This window comes from Miscanthus floridulus, chromosome 7 (assembly GCF_019320115.1).
Source record: "Miscanthus floridulus cultivar M001 chromosome 7, ASM1932011v1, whole genome shotgun sequence".
Lineage (NCBI taxonomy): Eukaryota > Viridiplantae > Streptophyta > Magnoliopsida > Poales > Poaceae > Miscanthus > Miscanthus floridulus.
In genome coordinates, this window is record NC_089586.1 from 75,091,868 (window position 1) to 75,100,321 (window position 8,454).

Here is an 8,454-nt window from a genome sequence, read left to right on the forward strand (position 1 = left end):
CAGAAGTTTCTTCCTACCGAGGGGCCATGATCCCGAGGGAGGAGCCTAGCTAACTTGGCTTGAAAGCTATGCCATCTTGTGGTGCACGTCTGGACGTGGTTGTCGTCATGGTCTTGTGCCCACGTTGCGGTAAGGTGTGGCGTGGTGCTACTATGCTAGCCGTGGCAGCACTGTAAGCACGATGGTGGTTCGCCAGCCGTCCCGTGCGACATGATCTCCACTGTGGTCTTCGTCATCGTCTCCCAATTTCCTAGGGGCGTCTTACAGGAGTTGGTGACCACCCCAGGTCATCGATCGCTTGGTTATCTTGAGGAGTAGGTGTCCACGATCCCGAGCCCCGAGGTCGTGGCTCCCACTGGCCTGGATGTCCTCCAAGTCAAGGCCTTCGTCGTGGATCCCATCCCATAGTGGGTAGAATCGTGCATGCATCTTGTCGGGCCGTATCTGGACGGTGGGTACTGTACCGGCCGTCATTGCTGGGTGATGTTGTCTTGTCTAAACTGTGTGGCGCAGGGATGACGTCTGATCAGACTGAGGTGACCGCTGTCCCATCGATCCTTGCGGGGTTAGTGCGGTGTGTCTACTCTTGTCAAAGCAGGCACGCCTGGCTAGGTTCGACCTCTCCCTATTCCTCCCAGGGGTCATGAGTCTCTTGCATGTCATGCGACTAAGACAGAAGGAGGGGTCGTGGTTGACCCCGGCCTTGGCGTCAGACCCGTTGCACTTGTCTAAGCTAGGCCTCGGTCGTTCAGGCCTTCGCTAGCTGATGTATCGTGGGCCACTTGCCCTGTCAACTAATCGATGTCTTGAGACATGTGGGCGCCGACGCATGGCCGGGCAGCTGAGCTGATCAGCGCGTGTGGCGCAGGAGTAGAGCCTATGGGCGACTGGGGCGAGTACGTCCGGCATCGCCGCCGCCGTCCTTCTGCTACTCGGGAACTTTCTCCTTTGCCCGTGTCATGCCTAGGCTGAAACCATCCAAACTGCAGATGTCGCGGAGGCCAATTGGACACAACAATTCCAGCTGCAGATGTCACGGAGGCCAAACTGCGCATGCATCTTGTAGCAGGTGCAGAGGCCGAAGGACCTTTGACTGGCCGCGACAGCGCCGGGGACGGGGCTGCCGATCACTACCTTACCAGCTAGCTCACTAGTGGCGGTGGGCTTTGCCGTACGCTTGCCAATGGCGTCGAGGACTGAGGAGGGCGATTGACCGGGTCTGTGCGCGGCAGTGGCCCAACCGAGGGCTGGAGAGGAATGTGGTTGTGCGACATGGCACCATGGGCGCGGGTTCTGGACAGTCATGGCCGGCCGGGGCGAGTGGTGTGCGCTTGGACCCGCCACCGGAGACAGAAAGCGCGAGGGCAGGGGGCGCCCATGCGAAGATGTCTTTCACCGCGGCCACGACCATGGCCCACTCGCCGAAAGGCATGCCGAGGAGGCCGAGCTTCTTGAGGATGCAGGCGAGCACTGTGGCAGCCATGTCAGACCGGTCAGCGCCACTTGAACAGCCACATCAGATTAAAAATAGAAACCAAGGGGTATGGACTAGCGGTGCATCACTTTAAAAGTTTATGGACTCGTAAAACTACTTTCATAGTTAATGAACCTAAGTAAAATATGGACAAAAGTTAATAGACCAATGATGCATTTAACTCATAAGTTTATTATGAAAATATATTATATAATTAATTAATAGTATATTTTGTATCATAAGGGTTACTACTTTTTATATAATTTTGGTTAAAGTTCAAATCATTTTATACGTCGAAAAACGATAATTGTATTTTTTCTAGACCGAGGAAGTATCATTTAAACATCCTGTAGATAAGTCTGAGGAATCTTGTGCACTGCTCCTTGCCCTCACACCGATTTGGTGGACCCAAGGACTTGTGTTCAATTTTAAATCACCTCAACAATAATACACGCGCCTCTAAAATGTAGTTTCACATGTAGACGGATTGTGATATAAAATAACATTAGGTTTTGATTTTTCATCACAAAATACAAGGAAGCTTTAATAGTTGGTATGTTCTAAAAAATAGCAATTCATTTATCTTAATATGCTTGCAAAATTATGATCGAGGTCCAAAGATGAGCACATGTGTTGGCTGTGTAAACAGAGCAGGTATTTTGTTTAGCACACGGAACTAAGTTTTTAGTTTCAAGTACAATCCGGAAGATAAGTCAGAAATTATAGCCTTTAAGATTGTTATAAGTAAGAGTTTACGGTGGTTGAAAAATATGTGAACCGTCCATTAGCTCAGATGGGATGGTGAAAAAATAGAAAGTACCAAGAAAAATAAATCGGGAAATACCAAAACACGCAAGACCTGTACCAAAACATGCGAGATCAGTACCTATAAATTTTTAGGTAATTTTTAGATTACTATTGAAAAATAAAAGGTAGTTCGGTAATTTCAATCCCTCTGAGTCAGTTAATTTTCGGACTTCGTAGCCATTCCTTCCCGTGCTCACGCCCCGGTCTTCATAGCCATCCATTCCGATGCCTTCGCAGCCCTCCGGCACAGTCCTCTGAAGCTAGACCGTCCTCTGCCACGGCATGAACACACCACTTCTAGAATCCACGGGGGCTTTGCGGCGAGTGGTGATGCAGCTGCTAGAGCCACGGCAAGCGGCCGTAGCAGCTCGATAATGAGTATTATGGAGTACTACATACTAATAGTCTCACGGAAATACTCGGACGCCGCCATCTGTCCGCTCGCATGGGTTCAGACGTAGCTTCCACTTCGCCTCGCCCGTCTTTCTATCTCTCCACTCCATCTCACCCTCCCTATCTCTAGGTCTCTCTCGTGTCCGCTAGCAACAGCATAGCCCCGGGCACGCCACCATTGCTTCCCTCCTCCACCCAAGCCAACCATGCCGTCTCCTCCCACAGTTTGCCTAGTGCCTCTCCGGCCTCTTCCCCAACAGTACTGTCAGGATGCGTCGCCGGGGGCCGCCCATATCCGTGGGTACGGCTAGTATACTAGTTTATCAAACTCTGCGCAGAGGTGTACACTTTCACTGTGAGTCATGATTCTCATATACCCGGGTTAGCTAAGCCCAAAACACAGAGAACCATATAAAGCCACCCAAAAGCTCGTCTAACCGGCCAGGGCCGCAGGGTCATTAGATATAGGAACCCTCCTTCCAAAAATAAAGTAAAAGGCCGCTTCCAAAGCTAGGCTCAACAGGACAGAGGCTGTCCTATACCCAACTCGCAGACCTCTAACCAGTTAGAAAATGGTTTCTTAAGCAACTAGAGCCAGAGCCATATAGCCCTCACAGCTGTACTGTAAGTTCCAGCTTTTGCCAAAGGATAACATTCATCATTTATGTTTATATCACATTTCATTAAACAAGCCCAAGATCATGGTCACAGGAAGAAAACCCAAACTATACTTGCCTTAAACTTGCTTTACTCCCATAGCAACTTGCTTAGAGAAGCATCAACTTCATCTTCCATTCTACAGCTTCGGCACTTCAGATTCTGATCTCCAGCGCTCTTGTTCTACTCGAAGCAAGCACCATGCATAGACAAACATACAAGCAAACAAATACAGACAACTAAGAACAATACATCACACGAGAGAAAACATCGTACTAAAAGATAACTAGATGCTACGGTCACTAGATCACAAGAAACACCGGCTATACAACTATCGTCAAAAGAAACGACTACCAGTGTTTTATTTTATCGTCAAAAGAAAAGAAAAACCTCTACATGCTTGATTTATTTTAATTACAAAAAAAACCATGAGGAACCTAATAATCCAGATTAGTCCAATTATGTCTTATAATTCTCAAAGACGAGTTATCTAATCATATCTTACCTTATATATTTTATCACATAATCTATTGAGCAAGTTAAACTTTATCTTTGTAAAACAAATACGTGAGGACATCTAAATTAGTTTTATCTGACCACGTTTAGCTTTAAGAAATTTACGATTATAAAATATATTGAAGTTGCCATTAATCTAATCAATATTTATTTGTAAAAGAAACGTCATATAATAACCTATATTGTTTTTAATTATATAACTAATAACATTTAATCAATTTGGTATTTAACTATATATGGAAGAACAAGCCGAAAAGCTACGGCGTGAACATGCTAACTTTAGAAGAATTTTCAGCGAGTGAAAGTACATATTCGATAAGTCAAATTTATATTTGAATAAAGAAAACTAAAGTATAATTGATTATATTTTAATTATAAGCACGCGATCAAATTATTAAACTTTAACTTAGCGAAAGACGAGTGCACGTGAAAATATCCAAACGAATATGATATGTCCATGTTTAGCATAGGCATAATATACTGAAACACATTTTATTTGACTTTAATCAAGTTAACAGTTAAATATAAAATGATCGACCTCGCCCTAAATTGCTTTTATTTAGAAACATGTTTGCATAATCATTAACCAATTTAATATTTAAATAAATATATTACAAAAGCATGTGGCACATAAACATCGACACGTAGACCACGTCGGCTCAAAGCTAAGCTCCTAGAATGGACGTCTCACGATGAGTGTTTATATTTATGTGTATTTCTATAGTATTTCTACATTTATTCTCGTAATGAAAAACGGCCACAAAACATACATACATGATGTCATCGATTGATGTCATCAAGCTAATCGGATCAGCTACGAACATGCCGAGCATGCACGGTGCTGCCATGCGCCATGGTCGGTGATGGAGCCTCGATGATACAAGCCTTGGATTGCTGCGTTAAAAAAAACACAGGGATGGAGCAGGCACATGCATTTCGGCGAACTCACCACAAGGAATTTTGACGATCTGGAACGAACAACGATGGCGTGGTGCTCGGAGGGATGACGACGGCTTCTTGCATGGGTTCTCCAGATGAAAAGCAAAACGAAGAACTCGACGACAAGGAAGCGTCCAGCTCCAGCAGCGGCTCGGTGAGGCACGACGCGAAGCTCGGTAGATAGCTCGGGGCGGCGACGAAGCAGCGGCGGCAGATGAAGATGATGGGCGGCAGCTAGATCAGGATTGATTGGCTTAGGTTTGGGATTTTAGAAAAGAAACGATGACACATGCCTGCTATTTATATAGAATAAAGATGGCATATGAGAAACGTCGTGAGAGTCCTTGATGCACACGACTTACAACTTAGTCATCGGATGATTCCAAGGAAAGAGAACTAGTCGGCTACAAGAAAAACCATCATCCAGCTAAGAAAGACAAAAGGATGGATGCTTCCTTAAAAGATCATTTTTTATATTATATTATACCATCACGTTAAGGAAAGAAATGCAAGGAGCATAAAAATAGAATTGATAGGAGATGGATTAGCGAGCCGAGACAATTTCGATGACAGAAAAAAAGCAGACATACCAGAGAAGGAAGATCGATTTACCAAACACGTTTTGAAAACTTTGCTCACTCTCAACATAAAGTCACACAACACGCATACATCACAATAAAAATATATGCACCAGCATATATGCACAACCACGTTGCTAAGCCTATGATACATTTTAATTTAGAGAAAAATATTAGTTTGCCTATATTTCATGAGCACAAAAATACAAAATAAATCATTTTTACTCTATTTCTAAAAGTGCAAAATTTGGGGTGTTACAGGCGGTGACGTCGGAGTCCACCAAAAAACGTGATGAGATCGTGTGATCTCTCCACCCAAAAAATACGCTCGTGCTGCGCGCCCCTCTGTGGGTAGCCTAGGTGCCACCGGCGAGCCTATATGGCGGATCAATCCAAGAAGGAGAAGGGGAAGGGGATGGTGATGGATGAGGAGGGGAGTTTGCCGAGTCTAGAGAAACATCTGGAGGTCATGACGCTTCAAGGGAGGAGAAAGAGGATCTAGATTTCTTTGGTGAATTTGAGGAGCTTGTGAAGGAGGTCCGATGGCTAGCCCTTTTTAGGGTTCATACGATGAAACCGTTTAGTCATGTGGCATTGTTCAGTGCGTTGAGGAATGGATGGGAAGCAGTGAAGGAGGTGACGTTCAAAGCTCTTGGTCCTAATTTGTTCTTGGTCCAGCTCCATTGCCTTGGAGATTGGTCGAGGGTGATGGAAGGTAGCCCATGGCTTTTCAGAGGAGCGGCCATAGTTTTGGAAGAATATGATGGTTTCTCCAATGTGCTGTCATATAAGCTGGATAAAATTCCAGTTTGGGCGAGAATCTAAGGAGTCCTGGAGGGGCTTATGAAGAAGAGGGAATTGGCGGAGAAGGTAGCAAAGAAAGTTGGGGATCCCATTATGGCGGTGGTGAATGAAGGGAAGATCAACCCCACACCATATTTGCGTGCTAGGGTTTGGCTTGATCTTAAGAAGCCCCTAGTGCATGTGGTGCCGATTACGGTCAAGGAGAGCATGAAGTATTTGGTAGAATATGAAAAGCTACCATGTTTTTGCTTTTTCTATGGATGTATGGGGCATGAAGTAACGGAATGTAGAGATGGAGTTCACCCCAAGGAGAGCTGTGGTTGGGGAGAATGGTTGTGAGTTCCTTTCCTATCGATGGTGTCTGAGAGGGATGACCGGGGAGGAAGAGGTAGGGGCCGAGGAAGAGGGCGTGGAAGAGGTGTGGGGCATGGAGAGTGGATGTGATGAGGACATGACACCCATGCATATGATCATGTTTTGGTGCATGTTATGGAGGGTTAGGAGGCCAGCAAGGGTGTCCAAGTCAAGAAGGAGGTCCGAGGCTAATTCGGTTTGAATCCCCGAGGTGGAGGCCCAAAGCAACTCAAGTTTGAGTCTGCCTCGGCCTCCAGGACCAGTCTGCCTTAAACTGGTCACCTAGGACGCATCCGGACTCCGTTTTTGACGATCCACATATGGTTGGAAAGCTAATTTGAAAAGGAAGCCAATACAAGTGGTCTCACATCAAAAGACCTTCAGAATCAACAGGAATCGTCAAAACAATTCAGCATTCAGAATCTGCCAGGGTGCTACGACACCGTCTTTTGGTCCGTTGGACCTGTATCGTGTTTGGGCCCATTAGAGGGCGCGTCCAGGGGGGTGACGCCCAAAACTCTATAAATAGTAGCCGCCGCTATCCTTAGGGTTTGGGTTTTGTTTAGTTCTTGATTTCCTTGTGAAGCAGACATCGTTTTGCTGCAACTGTGCCGCCAAGGCTGCTTGCTGTGAACCAGGGCCCTAGTTTTGATCTTGTTCGCCTGTGGCGATTAGTCCTTTCGAATAAAGATTTGAACTCCTTCTTGTTATCATAAGACTCATATTTATTTGCAATTTCAGATGCGTTTATCCCGTTCTTGCTTGTATTCTCGATTCGCTTGCAGAAAAGCCTTCTCGACGAGGTCAATCGTGTTCGCGTAGTTGATAACCAATGGAGCAGTGGTGCAACGGTTGTGGGGGTCCAAATCAGTCTTGGTTCAAAGCCTAGATCATGAACGTCAAGTCTCCACCAATCGACGCTATCATACCTTTTGGAAGATCGAGCCCAGTGCTACATTAGGATGGATGATGACGTTGTTGAGATGGAAACCTCTATTGGGGATGATGAAGATCCAAATGGTAACCCATCTAGGAAGAGTAGTGAGACGGGTGCTACTGCCAGAAGAGTTGCTGCACAAGTTAATTTTCTGGAGCATCCTTCCTAGGAGGCTTCTATAAATCCTCTAAAAGAGCAGGAGAAGAAGAGGCCACAGAGGGATGGAGATGGAAAAGTTGATGAGATGATAAACCCAAATGCAAAATCGGCTCTCTCCTTCGAGGAGAGTGACCAGGCACAATGAAACTCTTAGCTTGGAACTGCCAGGGGCTGGCGAGCCCCTGGGCAGTTCGTGCGCTTCTGGAGGTCCAGAAGCGGGAAAGACTGGATGTGCTTTTTCTGTCTGAGACACATCTGGGGAAGGCAAGGGCAGAAAACTTGAAAAGGAGATTAGGTTGCGATAATTTTGTCATTCATGAGAGTGATGGTCGCTGCAGGGGCTTGTTGATGCTATGGAAAAAAGAGGTAGTGATAAAACCACTGAATATTTCACAATATTATATTGATGTAGTTGTAGGAGATGGGGAGGATTGGAGACTTACTGGAATGTATGGGGAACCAAGTTGGGATCATAAGGATCGCACTTGGGCAGCGATGCGCTTTTTGAAGAATAGTGTGAGTACCTCCTTACCCTAGCTGGCAATAGGTGATTTTAATGAAATTTTATATCACTATGAGTAGGAGGGTGGCTGGGCAAGATCGCAGAGGCAACTGCAAGATTTTCATGATGCTTTGGATGATTGTGCACTGTTGGATATTAGTTTTACTGGAGATATGTTCACATGGCAGAGATGGACAATTCGAGAGCGGCTAGACTGGGGTGTTGCGAATGTCCAATGGAGCAACATGTTCCCTGAGGCGGTGTTGGTGAATGGAGAAACCCTGAAATCTGATCACCGACCTCTTTGTGTTGATACAGAGAGTGCTGGTGCACA